Genomic DNA, 19,526 nt, shown 5'->3' with positions numbered 1-19,526 from the left:
TATGAACTATTTGCAGCAAGACAGCTTACCAGTCATAAATCAGCACTAGAACATACCTTTGGAAAGTATTTACAGCTCTTCATTATCCCTCCCCCCATTCTCTAGCCATTGTGAGGCTCACCATTTTGCACATGTTTTGCAATATTTAATACACAAGCAGTGAATTAATGGTTTGTGTAGGCCTATCCCAGGTCTAGTTGAGACACAGCCATCCATTATGCTTGTGGCCCTTTCCACAGGCAGCTGTGTGTTTATCATTCCAGACAGCTCTCAGTGGGTACAGAACTCTGGCTCAGCACCAGCTTTTCGAGTCAATGCAGCTGTGCAGTAAATGGAAACCTTGATGTCTCAAATATACACACAACCAAGCCCTGACAAGGCTGTTTCTCTTCTGGGGAGGAATTAGATCCACTTATGGCTAGATTATTTCTAGAGTAAGAAAAGTAGAAATAAGTGTTTTCTGGCTGCAAATTGTGGCAACTGAGGAAAGATGCCAAGAAAGACTTATGCATAAATGATAGTGTTTAAACTTGTTTTTATGTGTTTGGATGAGTTTCTGCCAAAAATCTGACAGGGCCTCATTGTTGGAACTTATTCATCGTGAGGCCATTGACTGCACACAGTGAACATTTCACAAATAATGAAATAATTGCATGGCTTTGGTGTTTAAGCAGATGTCAACAAGTGTACACACTCTATTATACCTTGCAATAAGCCAGGTATGAACAGCATTAGTGCAAATTGTGAGGAAATGTCTTCTTCTAAGGCAGGTATACTCTTTTAACCAAATTTCCTTGACTGTGTGTTCTAACTCAACTCTCTTTGGTTAATGTGAATTATGCCTGACTTTGTACAAGAGGTTTTTTTATTTTATTATTTGGTTTTGTCCAGCTTATTTGGCATTTCCATTCCCTTGCACCACTAACACTGCGGAAGCTGCAACACTGTGTCATGCTGCACATGCATCTTTCCAGCCATTGTGCCACAATAAATGCTTCGTCTTGTTTTCAACTCTAGTACAGATAGCATTTTTATCAGGCATCTCTGATACAGCAGCGCCCAAGGACACTGCAACCCCATTTCAGATTCTAGACTGCAACTTGCACTTACCCATATTTGCAGGTATAGCTTCTGTGCTGTGGTGATTCAGGAAAGGCTGACATTGATCATCTGATGTAAATACATTTTTATTTATATTGAATATTTAAATTAGATCACGAGTATTGTCATGGCATAAAAATATTAATAAAAATTCATGCTAAAATTGTTCATGGAATGTCAAGTAGATAAAGTCTTAAATGTATAAATATTTGATAACTTTTCACAGTACAGTTTAGCTTTTCATTAGATTCATGAGAGTTACCATGTTTTTACATTTCCAGTAACAGAAAATGTGGAAAGCATTACATGGTTTTTAACTATCCTTCATTATAAGTGAAAACATTTCTACCACTTAAAAGCTGTGGTGTTTGTCTTAGCTTTGAACAAGGAAAAAAATAGAGTCTGATCCTGCAACCCTTCTATCTTTACTGGGGCCTGCTTCTGCAAAACTCCTATTGACTTCAGTAGTGCAGGATCCAGTACACACTCTGAAGGATTGCAGGACAGGCCTATTAAAACTGCCAGATCTTAATTTGTCTGTAAAAATATCTCTTTAAAGAAGATAAAAACTGATTTGTCTCTTGCGGGGTTAATTTTCAGCAGTGATAAATGCATGTGTTTCCTGTTATACTTGTCTTTGCAAAAAAAAAAAAAAAAAAGGCATGACAGAAAGGAAAACTATTATCAGAAAAAAAAATTCTCTTGGTGTGTCTTAAATGAGTTTCTTCATTTTTAATATATCTCAGCTCACTTTGTAAAATCAGAGGCAAAACTATAATATAGAATTGGAGGGGATATGACTGTGTGTTTCCTAAATGAACATTTAATCAATAAAAGGTATTTACTACATTTCATTAACTGGTTTAAGCAAGTGGGGACATGTATGAAAATTATTCAGAGAGTTGTGTAAAAAGATTGCCAGATAAACAAACCTCCATAATCCACTTATATCTCACAGATGGCATTGGGTTGAAAAGCCTATTAACAAGCTATATGTCTGTCTGTTTGGAGAAGCGGTTAAATCATGAATCTCTGCTCAACACCTGAGGCAGTCCGTTAATAAAGACTTTTAGTAACAGATTTCTGTTCTATTAAGAATGGTCATAAAACAGAATAATTTAAAACATGTCAATAAATCAAGGCAAAAATGTCAAAACACAAGACGACTAAATTTTATGAAGATGACACAAGTTTACACAGTGGTCACAGTTAGGTGGAATATTGCTGGCCGGATTCAAAAATTGTGTTTTTATTTTATTTATTTTTAAATGACTCTTTTAGTACAAGTTACCTGCAGTAGTTTACTACTGTGATGTCCTTTTGTTAGTCAGTAAATTGAGCGATTTCTTTTTTTAAATTAACTAACTTGTTTTCCATCATCTTTTCCAAGAAGCCCTGGAAGCTTAGGTTTGTTGTCAGATCCAGGCATCCATAATAAAGACATTTCCAAACGTGGTATGCACAAGGACTAGACCATAAAAAAAATTGTGTGTGGGGGGGAGGAGGCTTTTATTGACAGTATTCTATGCTTTGGTATATGCTAGCCAGTGTGTGTGGTGACAATAAGGTCTGCAAAAATTGCTGACCTTCTGTGTATCACATTGGATAGCTTTATGCACTGGATTATTCATTATAGCTATAGTTTCTTTTAAAAACAATCCTCCACATTCTTCTAGCTAATATATTTTGCTGATTAACTGATTGAATCTCTTCCTTTCAGAATATTTTAGGGATGAAAAATTGATTTTGCAATATTTGACAGCCCTCCTTTTTAAGGTTTAGCATATCTATAGCATCAAAGGTGAGCTTTGTTGTTGTGGGGTTTTTCCTTTTGACTGAGGTTTAAATTGTTCTCTATATTTGGATTATTTCAGACTTTACAGTGGTTTTAACTGAATCCACTATTAGTAATTTTTTGGCAGTTTTGATTTATTATATTACATCTGGATTTGATTTACTGTGCTGCTTATACTCTTGCATTCTGCATATTACTTGTGAGTTTTTGTGGTTTGCCATTTTTAAGTGATACTGTGCAAAACATTTGCACTAAACTTGAAACCAGGTGTTTCAGTGGCCAAATAATTCACTCCAAAGTTTACATGAACCTCTGGGCTGACAACTTGTAAGATTTCTCCAAATGTATTCTATTGATTCATGACAATATCTAGGATTTATTTTAAAACAACACTGTCTAGAATTTGGGAAGTATATGTATTATTATTAGGTTTTTAATCACATTTATGTGTATACGTGACATTTTTTTAAATGTACCTGCCCACGGTTCTCAGCCAACACATTAAAAAAAAAAAAAGCCAAAACGCCACTTCTAACTCTTTTGAGCCAATATACCACCTGTGATGCACCAGTTTCCCGTTGTGGGGGGTTAAAACAAACACCAATAAATGTGACATCAGGTTCCCTGGACCACCCCTGAATTAAGTGGGATGTTGACAATGTAACACAGCATGGATGAAATGCAAAATCTCTGAGCTGCGAAGTGTACAGGAATTGTGCAGCTGCTTGCGAAATCAATGTATTTGTTTAGCTCAAAGTGCTAGTAAAGTATTATAGAGATCACTTAATAGAAAAATAATCTCAACCATGGAAACATTGGAGTGAAATATTCTGAACCTTAATAAATTTTAGTATATTCATTGTGTCAAGCATACTTGCTGACAAGGTCACTGAGGGCAAGAAGGGTACTGCAAATATTTTTAATATGCTTATCACTGTCACATGACTGAGACCACTTGTATTATTTCTCTGAAAGGGAACTGATGTTAACTTCAGATTAAAAAGAAAATGCTTGCACTTTGATAACTGTGGTGTCTTGTGGTGGTGATTGTTAATTTGGAGCTGAAATCTGTCCTTTTGTAGATGTGCATGCCTTACTGTGAGCTTTGGAGGATGTCTGTGTGGCTCAAGGACAACTTGCCATGATTGGTATGCTGCCCTTGCTTTTCTTACCAGGTACACAGAGTCAAAGTCTGAATCTGATATGCATGCACTGGTTATACTGTGGTGTAACACCATTGATTTCTATGGGGGTGCCTCTGATTTCCCCTGGTGTTAGTGACTTCAGATTCAGGCCCTTAGGGTATTGATAAATTTTCTCCCTGCACCTCTTGTGACACAGATCAAATATAGATATTGTGTTTTTTTTCTTTACTTTTGGCATAACGTGGTTCTTTGCTTTAGCATTCATTAGCTTAGTGTGTTTCATTCTGTTTTCTTCAAAATAAATACTTAGTGGTCTTTCCTTTACCAATATTTTACTACATTTTAATAACATTAACTAATGAATTATCAATTAGCATCGGTAGATGAAAAGTAAAATGATATTTATTCAAGACAGAACTGTGCACAATAGCTAAAAAATGCACACTTTTTGTATCATGTACATTTCTAAAGAGTAATGTACTTTAGGATTAGCTGTTGGGGGCCCTTGAAAATCAGTTGAGTCTAGATTATTTGTCACATAGTGGCTGCAAATTACACCCTGCTGGTTTGATGCAATGTAACAGAGAGACAGTGTATCAATTAAATCCTGCCTTTTGGAAAGGCCAAGTGCCACCTTACAGAGGAGAGTTTGTTCGACGCTTGCTCAAGAACTCATCTCTCGATACTGATATCTGAAGACTTAGGTTATAGAGCAGGTGTTGGCACCTTTCAGAAGTGGTGTGCCAAGTCTTCATTTATTCACTCTAATTTAAGGTTTCGTGTGCCAGTAATACATTTTAACGTTTTTAGATAGTCTCTTTCTATAAATCTATAACATACATAACTAAACAATTGTTGTACCTGAAGTAAATAAGGTTTTAAAAAGCTTCATTTAAAATTAAATGAAGGCCATGTCTACATCTAAAGTTTTGCAGCGCTGGTTGTTACAGCTGTATTAGTACAGCTGTATAGGGCCAGCGCTGCAGAGTGGCCACACTTACAGCAACCAGCGCTGCAAGTGGTGTTAGATGTGGCCACACTGCAGCGCTGTTGGGCGGCTTCAAGGGGGGTTCCGGGAACGCGAGAGCAAACCGGGAAAGGAGACCCGCTTCGCCGCGGTTTGCTCTCTCGTTCCCGGAGCCACCCAGCAAACCGCAGGGAAGGAGACCTGCTTGCTCTGGGCTCCGGGAACGCGAGAGCAAACCGGGAAAGGAGACCCGCTTCGCCGCGGTTTGCTCTCTAGTTCCCGGAGCCACCCAGCAAACCGCAGGGAAGGAGACCTGCTTGCTCTGGGCTCCGGGAACGAGAGAGCAAACCGGGAAAGGAGACCCGCTTCGCCGCGGTTTGCTCTCTCGTTCCCGGAGCCACCCAGCAAACCGCAGGGAAGGAGACCTGCTTGCTCTGGGCTCCGGGAACGAGAGAGCAAACCGGGAAAGGAGACCCGCTTCGCCGCGGTTTGCTCTCTAGTTCCCGGAGCCACCCAGCAAACCGCAGGGAAGGAGACCTGCTTGCTCTGGGCTCCGGGAACGAGAGAGCAAACCGGGAAAGGAGACCCGCTTCGCCGCGGTTTGCTCTCTCGTTCCCGGAGCCACCCAGCAAACCGCAGGGAAGGAGACCTGCTTGCTCTGGGCTCCGGGAACGAGAGAGCAAACCGGGAAAGGAGACCCGCTTCGCCGCGGTTTGCTCTCTAGTTCCCGGAGCCACCCAGCAAACCCCAGGGAAGGAGACCTGCGTGCTCTGGGCTCCGGGAACGAGAGAGCAAACCGGGAAAGGAGACCCGCTTCGCCGCGGTTTGCTCTCTCGTTCCCGGAGCCACCCAGCAAACCGCAGGGAAGGAGACCTGCTTGCTCTGGGCTCCGGGAACGAGAGAGCAAACCGGGAAAGGAGACCCGCTTCGCCGCGGTTTGCTCTCTCGTTCCCGGAGCCACCCAGCAAACCGCAGGGAAGGAGACCTGCTTGCTCTGGGCTCCGGGAACGAGAGAGCAAACCGGGAAAGGAGACCCGCTTCGCCGCGGTTTGCTCTCTCGTTCCCGGAGCCACCCAGCAAACCGCAGGGAAGGAGACCTGCTTGCTCTGGGCTCCGGGAACGAGAGAGCAAACCGGGAAAGGAGACCCGCTTCGCCGCGGTTTGCTCTCGCGTTCCCGGAGCCACCCAGCAAACCGCAGGGAAGGAGACCTGCTTGCTCTGGGCTCCGGGAACGAGAGAGCAAACCGGGAAAGGAGACCCGCTTCGCCGCGGTTTGCTCTCGCGTTCCCGGAGCCACCCAGCAAACCGCAGGGAAGGAGACCTGCTTGCTCTGGGCTCCGGGAACGAGAGAGCAAACCGGGAAAGGAGACCCGCTTCGCCGCGGTTTGCTCTCTCGTTCCCAGAGCCACCCAGCAAACCGCAGGGAAGGAGACCTGCTTGCTCTGGGCTCCGGGAACGAGAGAGCAAACCGGGAAAGGAGACCAGCTTGATTACCAGAGGCTTCCTCCTTCCACGGAGGTCAAGAAAAGCGCTGGTAAGTGTCTACATTGGATTACCAGCGCTGGATCACCAGCGCTGGATCCTCTACACCCGAGACAAAACGGGAGTACGGCCAGCGCTGCAAACAGGGAGTTGCAGCGCTGGTGGTGCCCTGCAGATGTGTACACCTTCAAAGTTGCAGCGCTGTAACTCCCTCACCAGCGCTGCAACTTTCTGATGTAGACAAGCCCGAAGAGCCCTCCAGACAGAAGGCCAGGACCAGTGTGAGTGCAACTGAAAATCAGCTCACATGCTGCCTTTGGCATGCATTCCATAGGCGTGCATGCAGCTCCTCCACTCCAGCAGAAAAAGGGTTAAAGTCATCCCAGGGAGAAGGTTGTGGCTGAGAGCTGGTAAACTGGGCTACTTGGGGAAGCACAGCTGGGCTAAGCCCAATCAGGCCACAGCTGGCCTGTATAGAAAGGCTGGGAGCCAGAGGCCCAGAAAAAGTCTCTCTCCAGGCTGGGAGAGAGCAGGGCCTGGCTGCCAGCAGAAAGGCTACTGGAAGTGAAGCAGGGCTGGAGAGAGCCAGAGGAGCAGGCTGGCAACTTCCCAGGCTGCAGGGCCTGGTCCAAGGCCCATAGACGTACTGGGAGGCAGAGGAAGGCAGCAGGTCCAAACCCCCTTGCCTATGATGAGTGACTTTACACTGCAGTCTGCCCCAGGGAGCAGGGACTTGGTGAGGACTGGCAGTAACCCAGACTAAGGCAAGGTGGGGATTAGAGGGTTGGGTGTTTCCCAGAGAGGGGAGACCCATAGACAATGATGGGGATATTGCCAGGAGGTAGCCCCAGAGTAAAGAGGCACCAGGGTCTGGGAGGGACATGGGGCCAGCTACAAGCGGCACACTGGCCTGCAGAGGGTGCCCAGGCTGGAAAAGAGCTAATTCCCTGAGTCATCACACGTTTACACCCTGTTATAGAGTGCAGGTGAAACACCTCTGCCAATGTCTGGAATCTTCAGATTCCTTCACCTTGGTTATCTGATTTTAAACTGGAAAAGAGATGGTATAATTTATTATTAATTGTAGGGCCAAATGGTGTGCAAACATAAAGGAGGATGGCACAGTAATCTTAAACATACATCAAAAAGAAAAAGACAAACAACGTAGGAGAAAGTGTTACAACACAGAGTAAAGATATCGGGATGGTGACTGGCTACATCTTGATATAGCACCATTTGGAGAGTAGTGGATTTTTTTATTTAAAAAAAAATCAGATCTGTAAAAACAGATTCTCTGCCCTGTTCTACTCCCTTTGTACTGTTCAGATGGTACAAAGGAACAACAAACTGCTGAAAAGTTCCTTTCGGGGATTCTTCCAGTGTGGTGGAGTCCACCGTGGGCATAGACTCATCAGAGTTGGCTCCTAGATCTTTTTCCTCCCAGCCCCCTAGCACAAAGTAAGGAGGGACAATATTACAGTGGGATAATATGGGGAGAGGGAGTGGTCACAGTGCACTGCACTCCAGTGGTGCAAAATAATTGTTCCTCTACCCCCATACACTCTCAAGTATCAGTGTTCTTATCCTTCCTGTGAGGCATCTAGGGGAGATAACAGACTATGGACTGTGGTATCGCCAATATGAAGGTGATATTTGGTTTTACATTTCCATTGCACCTGGTCGAGGTTGACTGGTTACTGAGTGTCTTGCCAGAAATATGGCTTGGATGAGAACACAGTGGCCTCATAACATCAATACAATGTTACGCTGATAGGCTGGGAGAACCAGGTTGGTGCTGATGATATCAAGTCCTTCAAATGAAAAAGCTTGGCCAAGTGTTGATGTTAAGGTTCACAATCTGGCAGTTCTGTTGGATTTTCAGCTGTTTCTAGGTGGCTAGTAGCAGAAGTAGCTAAGGGGGCTATCTATCATTAAGCTTTTTCAGAACATTACATCCTCTTCTTCTGGATATAGAGTTCATCAAAATGATCCATGTCTTTGTACCTGGAAGATTAGTTTACTGTAACGTGATCACTGTGGGGTATATTTTAAGGCAACTGGGAAACCTCCGCTGGTTCAGAAAGCTCAGCTCGTATTTCCGTAATCAAATGGCAAGACATCAATAGGCATTAATAAGTTTCTAACTCTCCGTATGATTTACTTAGTGAAATCACATACAAAGAAAATCTACTTTTTTTTTTTATGTGACCGAATGAAATTGACAGCAGATACAGTATATAGCTAGAAAGGGAAGCATTGAAATGAAATCAGCCAGCACTCAGATGTTTGTCTTTAAATTATTCCTTTCAAAATCAGCAGTAATTCAAGTATCCAAAATCAGGTCAAAAGCCAATTTAAAAATGTGGGGACACATTTTTAACTTTTCACATTTCTGTCCCCTCAAACACTCTCCCTTTTTTGAAGATCTGCCAACACAAACGTAAATAGTGTATGGAAGTAAAGGTATGTTTTACGTGAATTGTCAGGTAAATGATATACTGTAAATAGGAAACAAATAAGTTACAAGCAAGTACAGTGACACACAATGCAGATCTGAAATTTGGATTTTCTTTTTACCTATATCAGGTTTCACTAATGTAACTCATTTGTCAAAATTAATCTGAGAAAAAGTCTAGAAGCATGGACTGTAGCTATTTGGCACCTAATTTGAAAGGTGATGCAAACATAGTCTGCCTTCAGCAAATTGTGTGCCCATTCCACCCAGGCAACCCTACATTTCTGTACAAGGTAGGTTTCCTGGGTAAGAAAATCTACTTGGTTTACACTTTTACTGATGTTTTGTCACTGTTCTTCAGCGTACAGATGCCTAATAGACAGGTGCATTTTTAAAAAACTGAAATTGATAAATTAACAAATACACTAAGGGAGAGGCAGCATTTGCTTTCCTTTAAGAGACTGCCCTCAAATTCCAACTAATTACAGGTCTATTTCAATTGTATCAACGCTAGTAAAATTGTTAGAATATCTCCTTTATAAATCACATAGTGTATTATTTGTTGACATATCTGTTTATTACCATTAGAGAAAATGGGTTTCTGTTTTCCTCATTCAACCATTATAGCATTAGAATTAAAAGTGACAAATGGCTTCTATAGTGCTATGAATCCAAGGGTCATATGTTGCGGAGCACATGGTTTATCCAAGGGTTTTGATCTTGTGAACCATAGTATTTTATTTGCAAAATACTCACTTTGCTTTTCCAACTCACATCTATATATTATTTTGATGATAAGTAGAGGTTGGTTTATTATGGAGTGTAACAAGCTAGATATTTTCTAACACATATGTGTCACCAGACTATTTGGTGGCCTTTGTTATTTTTACTCCAGTTTCTGATTTACCTCATACAATATATGTGCATCATCATTAATGAACCTCTGCACAAATGACTCTAGGTAGTTCTGAAAACTCTAACCACTACATGTATTTTTAATTTGTACAGATTACTCCTGAAAAGCTCTGCTTTGTTAAAACCTTCTTTGCTAATTTTGGGCAATCTTTACACAACAGAACTCTGACTCCAATAGATATATTGGCTTCAGTGAGAAATTTGCCAGCATCAGGACTGCAGGACTAGGCACTATATTTTCTATCTTTAGTGTGAATTTAAGATCATCTTTATGATTGTTTCTTTTTGAAGTGGACAACAGTGATTGCAGAATTAATTGCATCATTACAATCTCACTCTTATCAAGCCAGGAATGATTCATTATTAATCAGTTTGTTTAAAACAAAGAGAAAACAGACATTGTTTCCTGGGAATAAGGTTAAAATTGGAGTTACTGGATTCAGGATTACAGTGCTAGATGATAATCACTGGCAACTTCACATATTTAAGCCTTCATTTGGACTGGGAATTTGATATTGTAAATATTCTGTAGTTTTAAATAAAAAAGTTGAAATAAAATTTGGTTAGAGTGCTGCTATACAATAATTAAACAGCTTATGCAAGGTCAAACTTGTGTTGGCCAGCAATTTATACCATGTTTATACATTATAATGACTTTATTGTATCTGTCAACAGGTTCCTAAATCAGAATGTAAGCGATATTATTCTTTGATCATCATTATTTGTTTAGATTAGATATCCCCCTTGTAACACATTGCTGTGCTATGCAGAATCAAATAAATCGGCTGGATTTCTGAATTTGAATACTAAATTTTACACTTTTGTCTACTATAATAACTCTTTCATGTAAGTAGAATAGAGAATTATTACATTCTAAGGCAGAAAATAGGGGAGGGCTAAGCAGTCTTTTAATTTACTGTACCAGCTAACATAGCTGGTGTGACTGATTTATCAGATATTCTCAACTTCTGAAAATATAGTGGAGTATTTGGTTATTTATCTGTGCTGCATAGCATCTGCTAAACCGTATTTAAGGGTAAATATTCAGCACAGTGGATTAGTTTCATGTGAATTCCATTAACATGAAGTATATCCTAAGCACTTAAGGCATGATCCAAAGCTCCTTTGGATCGGATCCTAAACCCCAGTGCGTTATGTTAAAAATCTACTTCTTAATTTATTAGGTGTTTATATTATGTGTGAAATCCTGCATTTGCAGAAACGAAGGCCTCCAACTTGGGTGTAAGATGAGAAGTGAGTCACCTGAGCAGCTGAAATCATTACTCACTTGTTGTCTTGGTTGAGAAATTATGGATACTCCTGCTATTCAGATGCCACACGGTGCCTGAGAAGGGGAGCTAGGATTCAACATAAGTCAGTTAGTCTCAGTCACCAATATCCTCTGCCCACACCCTCTTTTCCCTCTTGCATATGAGAGCACAAGACTTGGGCCTGCAGGACTAGAAAGGAATAACCACACTGTGCAGAAACTTCCACTGGTGCAAATCCTGCCCTATAGTGCTTCTATTCACACTGGCTAGGCTACACACAATCTCTCTGCAACCCCTTCTATGCCAGGGAAGGCATGATGGAGGATCAGGGCTTTTAAACTGCTGGCTGTGTATGATATGTTAACCTCATAGCATCTTAGCTTTGTGTCTCCTTTGAAAATGAGACCTTGCATCTCAATGGCTTTGATAAAATCTTTGTGAATTGATTTAATTTTTTGTAATTGCTGTATTGTAAACAATTGGCATTAGAATGGTTTGAGAGCATCTTCTAACAAAAATGTTAATGTTTTACTAAAGGATCTTTCAAAAATGCTGGAAATTGCACCCCAAAGCTTCTGTGTTTTTGCAGCATGGCTGTAACTATGGTGACAATTTCTTTCTTAGTAGTATTGGCCTAGTGCTCCCTAAATTCTGAACAGCATATTAAATCAGATCTGATTAAAGTGGGCTCCGATGATAGAGCAGAAGATGCTTAAATCCTTCTAATTTGTGACCTATGATTGTGCTCAGTTAAATGTGATATTAAGGTCAAGGTCTAACGTAAAGTCACAGAGAACACCACAAATTCATTACTACATTTTAATTCATGTAGTGACACAGCTGAGAACATGCTCCTTAACCTTTGACCCTTAGCTGTAAAGGAAATCCATTTGTTCTTACTAGGTTATGCAAACCTCTGGAGAGTAGGTTGAAAGGATTGTTAAGAAAATAAAAGGACACAATACTCAGACATCTGTGTAAACAGCTTATCATTAATATTTTACTCCACAATTAATACAGGTCTAATAAGTAAAATATTTATTTAATAATGACCTTGACCTTTAATATGTATTTAATAATAATTTCTTTAATAATGATCTTTAACAACATAATTTTTAACGATATAATCTTAAATAATATGGATATCACCATGAAGCTATATAGATATAGCTGGATGGTGACATCCATATTATGCTATTCATTTGTGTATGTATAATAAATTCAGTGTCAAGATGTGTGTGTGCAATATATATACAGCGTGCACAAACATCTGCCCTATTGTGTATACATTGCATATACATGCACAACATCATAATATGGCTGTCAACATGCAACAAATAGTAGAAGCAAAGAAGCAAGTCCCATATATAATAATATAAAATAATATTTGGTAATGTCTCTTTTATGGTAGAATGCTTGGCTACCAGCTGAGACAAATTCATGTTACATACTCACAATTTATTTGGGTCATTGTGTATGTGTTTTTATAAGAAAATAAAAAAAAGGTTTTTATTGCTGTGTTGTCTGTAACTATTCAACTGATACAAATGTTATATATTTGGTCATACCTTTTTCTTTAACTCTGTCAACTGCCTGTCAATCTTCATATTTACAAAAAATAAAAAACACCAGCCACCCCACTGTGCTGAGTGTGACTGCATTGTAATGCCAGAGGACCAAGAGACAGGTGATAGTTTATGATAGAAATAAATCTTTTATGAGAGCAAACTTGGGAGAATTGCATGCTTTTGAAGGGATATATCTCTGCACAGTTATCACTGACAGTCTTCTCAAATGCATCAATTCGATAAGGCAGGGTTTTTATTGCATCTAAAATTTGTACTGAAGCGTGAAAAAAATGAAAGGGTGCCTATTTTCTGTATATAATTTTTTTAAAGTACTGCATTCATTAAAAGAAGGTTAAATTAGTCTCCCACATTTTATGGTACAATTTTTAGTGTTACATAGCACGCAACATTGATCACTCAGTGCATTAGCTTATTATTGCATTCTGAAATGAGACAGTTGTTCTTGTAAAAGATGTTATTTCAAATGAGAAAAAAACATAATCTAATTTTGTCTCTTCAAAATGTAAATATATGAAAGATGCAGCATCTCTACATATACAACATATTCAGTACACACACTGTAAATAGATTATATAATCATTGTACTATAGAGGACATCATTATTCTCAGAATATGTATAAACAGCATAATGACTTCCAGAAGATAGGTATAAACAAAAGGCTGCACATATTACTGCCAGGCAGAAATCAGCTGATGGTTTTTACTATGAACCACTCTTAAAATAAATGTTTTGAGTTTGTTTCTTGTGACATCACCCCCCATTTGAATTCCATTTTCACAATTAAATAATTCACAGTCTAGCACATTGAGATTAGGCAAATAATTGATAATAATATTCACACACAAAACCATCAATCCACACTTTTGTTTGTGAAAAATCTGCCAAAGGTGAAAGTTACTCCCCAAACCCATATTGTCTAATGAACTAAAAAAGGAGAGGTTGAGTTCTAGTCTTCCCTCTGCTCCATCTGACTTTTATAATGTTTTGTAGCTACTGTGCATAGCACTTTGCACGTATTTAGCTGGTAAATACCATTACTAACATTCCATATTTTACAGATGAGGAAACTGAAGTCAGAAAAGTTAAATATTTGCTCAAGAAACAGCACTAGCAAGTCAGTATCAGAACTGCAATGTAACCATAGGACAGATAAATCTAGGTTTCTTGGCTTATTGAATTATTTCTGTAGCTGTTCATGAATACTAAGGCTTCTTTCCTAGCAATATACTTAATTTTTGTACATTGTAGCCTAAATTGTGACCACCAGCTCAGGGCATGTGGCAGAGTCTGGTTCCTGGTATTCCTTTGCACTGTAGGGGGGGACAAGCTACCCCAGCCCTATACTTGGGCATGTTACTTTCCCTGGCATGCCAATTTAGCTACACTTGTTGGCATGTTAGGAATGTTGGTTTCTATGGCTCCACCCATTCCTAGTCCACATGCACATAGGGTGACCAGATGTCCCAATTTTATAGGGATAGCCCTGTTATTTGGGGCTTTTTTTTATATGGTCTCCTATTACCTCCCCCCCCCACACACATCCTGATTTTTCACACTTAATAGCTTGTCACCCTACATGCACATGAAGAAAAGCAGACTCATAGAGGCTACAGTCCCATACATGCTGCTATCAGTGACATGAGATATGAGCACAGGCGAGCACCTCACTTTTATATACTCCTTGCACAGGCATGCAGGAAGGGTCGCAATCTAGGCCTCTTGACAGCAGATTTAGATTTTGAATGATTCTATCCACCATGCTGCCCCACCAAAAAAAAAATACTCAAATATTATTTTGCCAAACAATTCCCATTGTTAGGTATTAACCTTTCATTTCCATTTAGTTTGCAGCTTGTTCAGTTCAATCACACCTCTTGTCCATTGTGTTCAGTCCTATGGATATTGCCTCTCTCTGTCCATGCATGGAGGTCAGTGAAGACTTACATATTTTTATACAAATATAGTAGATTTCCACAGAGATGCCCTTATCTATTCTGCTTTTCTCTCTATCCTCATGTGAGGTGAGTTCTCTAAGTTGATAACTAGCTCAATTTACAAAAAAAACCAAAGTCCATTTTGTCATGTGTTGTTTATTTATATATTTATTTTCGAATTTGTTATTCTCTGATCCCATCTGGGAACCAGCACAAAGTGTCTCTTTCCAAACTCCCACTCTAGGAATGTTCTGTGATGTTGAAGTGTAGGATGTACTAATGTGAAGCGCAGAGCTAGCCTGCACTGCAGTCATTTCATCTCCTGCCAAGAGTATAGACATATGCAATGGATGAACATCAAAGTTAATCTATAGATTTACTTCAGTTTAGTGTTCAGGGGTTTGGATGATTATCCAAATGATTCAGATACTTTTCCAAATATAATTAAAAGTAAATGACACTTGTCAAAAGAATACATTTTCTGATTAATTCCTTTGCTCTTCCATTACATTTTATTGTGTTTGTTCATTTAGGCCACGATTTTGGAAAGTGTTTATGTACATACATAACTTTAAGCACAAGAGACGTTTTATTGACCTCAGTAGGACTATTCATGTGCTTCAAGTTACATGTTTGTTAAATGCTTTGCTGGATATTGGCCTTAAAACCATTCCCAAAAACAAGTCTATTTTTGTTGTTTTATGTTGAGCAGTCTCGTTGGAACCCTGCATCTTTGAGGTACTGAGCATCCTCAACTCCCATTGACACAGTAGGATGTGAAGCCATTCCACACCACCTCCCTTTCTTGTTTGTTATTTGTGTAGCACCCACAATATTCTGTGTGCTTTAGAACCATACAAAAAGGCCACTTCCCTGTCCCCCAAAGAACTTACATTGTGGCAGCAAGTGTAGTTAGAGGAACCTGTACAAACAAAAGGGAAGTATGACAGGAAAACAGATGAGCAATGAAATAAGCCAGGTGTCTTGTAGTTCCATGACCTGTACCTGATTTTTAATTAACGTATTCACTTTATTTAAAAAAACAAAAACAATAACAAAAAAACTGTGGAGGCTGAGGATTTAAGAGCCTTCTTGAAGAAGTGTATATTGGTGAAGGATTTCAGTATGGAAACAGTGGAGATGTGCCAAATGGGGCAGGGAGAGGGTTGTAGCTATGCAGTCTGAGGGAAGAACAAGGGAACTGAGAGAAGATATGGGCAGCAAGGTGGGTGGGTGCCAGAGGGACAGTGTGTTGGGCCTCAAAAGTGAAGGTGAGAATGATAAATTGGACATAAAGGATGAGGGGCAATTAGTGAAGGGATTTGAAGAGGGGCTGGACATGATGAGTAGATGATCTTAATGCAAGTGGTTTAGACCAGTTGAGAGGGGCAAAAGGGGTACACAAAAGGCCCAGAGGAGGAGGAGAAGTTTGCAGAAGTACAGATGAGAGATAATCAGGGCCTGTACAAGAATTTTGATGGGGATTGTGGTATTGAGAACTGTGTCTTTAAGTGATTTAGTTTCTCAGACAGAAAGTCTGGGGAAGGGTGCTGCAGAAGCCCAGGTTGTGTTATGCATAGGCAGTTGAGAACTGCATCACCAAATAAGGAGGATCTCTTTCAAGCACCGAGGGCCCGAAGTGGTTGCTGAACACATGGATAGAGAGAAGAGGATGGAATTTGGAGATTGTGAGCAGAAATGGCAGGATTTAGTGATTGCATCAATGTCAGCAGAAGAGAGAAAAGTCCAAAATTAAACTTGCTGTGAGACCAGGGGAACAAGAAAGATGGTGGAACTGCCATCTGTGATAGCAGAACAGAAAGAGAAAATATGAGTTCACTTTTGGACATTCTGGAAGAAATGTAAGAGAAGGAATCAATGACCCTCAATGGAGGGTCTCAACTGGAGAAAGAAATCAAAGTTATTGGAACACTGGTAGTAGTTGTACAAGCCTGATCAAAGCCTACTGAAGTCAACAGGAGTTTTTCCCTTGACTTTAGCAGTCTTTGGATCTGGTCCAATGTGCCCATATGAAAGGTCGGGGGACAGCTGTTCCAGTAAAGATTTGATCCAGAGGACTGACCATCATCATATGTCAAAGAGAAGATGCAGGACAGAAAGCAAGGCAATGGACTGATCATCATGGAAGCTGAAGTCTGCAAGGATGAGAAAGGAGGGTACTGAGAGAAGAAGGGGAAATTTAAGAGTTATAGGGGAGAAGGAAGGCATTAGACAATAGTGTGGGAAAATGGGAGGAGAGGAGAGAAGAATCAGTGGTGTGAATTTCAAAGGAAAATTGATGTTAAAATAGTTTTCCAAAATAAAGACACTTTGCATCCAGTAGTGCAGGAATTTATTTTTTTTTAAAGTTGCACTGCGAAGATTCACATCTTTAGTGCAATAACTCAAACCAGAGCGAGAAAGAGAGAGCGAGAGAGCAATTGTTGACCTGCTCTGCAATGTATTATTATTTTCTATAACATAGGAGATTTTAAGTTTTCTTATCAGGGTTTTTTATCCCCTTTTCCATTTTCTGTAAACTTTGATGCTTTAACTTTTTCAGGCTTTTTACCTTCCATACTGACTGCCTTTATCTTATTTCAGATGGTTTCCTTTAAATATTTAAGTTATAAAGCACTTATGGTAGCTATCACTTGCCACAATAGGGTTTATATATCTTCACGCAATAAAAATTGCCTATGCAAGGAATGGATAGGGAATAGTGGAATAGTACCTCACAGTTCATCTAATTTTAAAATGTTGTTTCCTTTGCAGGATTTAAAAAACCTACTTTGCCATTTATCTCTCATAAGCCCACATACTAAAGAGCCCAGCTATCTCCATCACAAAGCAAAACAACCATATTAAAATTCATGATAAGGTGCATTAAGCACAAAGGCAGCTTTAGTGGGCAACAATTGCCAGTATCCTGGATACCTTTCTGTTTACTGGAAGGTACTTTTGGTACCTATATCAGATATGTCAAATTTCAAAAACAGGTTTCAAAGCACATTGAAACAAACTTGAAATCCTTTTTTGCAAATACATGAAAGTAATAAATGCTTGATTCATAATCACTGATTGTGTCAAAATTCAGCATTCATCATTTACAGGCATTTTAGAAAAATAAAACAAAAGACAATGAAGCTGCTTGTTGAGGACCTGCTCTGATAGATGTCAACAGTTTTGCTGTTTATTTTAATCAAAATATGAATTGGCCCTGAATGAGTGAGATATAATAGGCTTTGATCTACATATAAAAGCAACACATTCACTCAGTAATGGGGGAAATGCCCATCTTCCCCTGCATAGACATCATACCCTCCTTAAATAACTGCTAGCCACAGCCCAATATTTTTCTCCACTTAACCCTTTGTTTCCATTTCACATGACAAAAAGAAAGGAGAGAAAATATTAGTGAACTAAACAAGTGCAAAATTGTGAGCATATATGGAATAAAATTTAAATGTGGGCTTGTGTGAAAACAATGAGTGCTCACCCCTCACACAAACATTTCAGAGGCAGTCCTAAAGCTTGTGAGATGTGGATATATATATGCCATGTGGTGTGCTTGTGAAAAGTAGGCCAATCTTTATTTATTTGGAACTCTAAGCTGATTAAAAAAAAAAAAAGTAAAGACCTGAGTTTTGCTGCCATGTAGATTCACATTGCCACCAAGCTATTTAAAATGAACATGCAAATAAAATGTCAGGAGAAACATGTATCCTACTAATGAGGATGTTGTAGAGTGAATGCTTACTTCTTGCCTACGACTACTCCATTCTGAGTTCTTCCACCCCCATTGTAGAATGATATCAGCCCTCAAGCTTAAGGTTGAATTACACTGTAGGAGCCTTGGAATCCAAACATTTTCAGGTCTCTGTGGGTCTTATCTGATGGACTCTGAAGTCTGACTAAACTGGGACGTAATTTTGAGTAACAATTTACCCTGCAGTAACCTGGGTATTTATAGACTCATAGACTTTAGGGTCAGAAGGGACCAATGTCTGACCTCCTGCACAAAGCAGGCCACAGAACCCTACTCATCCACTTCTATAACTTCTATCTAGCTTTTTGTTTATTCACACTTATCACCTGAGTGTCTGATCTCCAACCTGGTGCTGGTGGAGGTGGAGTTATGCAGGCTTTGGTGATAGAATAAGGTAGAGGAAGCTGAGAAAAGGGACTGATGAGTGTGGGTATAGATGAGGTATTCAGCAGCTTAATTGTATATTTTATTTAGTTTGTATAAGTTTGCATTGGTGAGATAGATAGTCTGGCAATCTTAATTCCAGGTCAAAGAAGCTTTTTGTATGGAGATGTATCTTGACTTCAGAGTCGTCCCTATGCTTTTTCTCTGGTACACTTAAACATTTTGATAACATAGTTTAATTTTGTTTCTCATTTCTTAGGACATTCACTCAAAAGAAACTTTTTCTTCCAAGCCAAATGATGATTATTGAATTGCTTTTTTGGTTTGTTGATAAACATCTGAAGGATTAGATATTGTTTCCTTTTAGGCATTTAATTAAGGTCAGGAAATTTCTCCTTCTTGCTTTTTGTTCACAGTACATCACACAACCCTAATGCATGGTTTCACTAAATATTCCTTGTTTTCTCACCCCAAGGCATAATACTAAGGCTTCAAGTGCCGGAGTACACAAGGCTCCATGGCCCAGATCTACAAAACTCCATAGGCATCTTGGGTTTTGACTCTACTGTGGGCCATAAAACTCCTGTCAAATCCTGTAGGCTCCTAAACTCCATTGGCGCCTATGTTTTCAGGGTAAAAGTTCCCTAGGCAACTATGTCTCTGCTCTGGGCATGTTCACTGCTGTCTCCTTTCAGGCATCCAACCCCATCTAAGCCCC

This window comes from Gopherus flavomarginatus, chromosome 3, assembly GCF_025201925.1.
Source record: "Gopherus flavomarginatus isolate rGopFla2 chromosome 3, rGopFla2.mat.asm, whole genome shotgun sequence".
In the NCBI taxonomy this organism is placed as follows: Eukaryota; Metazoa; Chordata; order Testudines; family Testudinidae; genus Gopherus; species Gopherus flavomarginatus.
The sequence above is the reverse complement of the archived record's forward strand: the minus strand, read 5'-3'. Positions refer to the sequence as shown.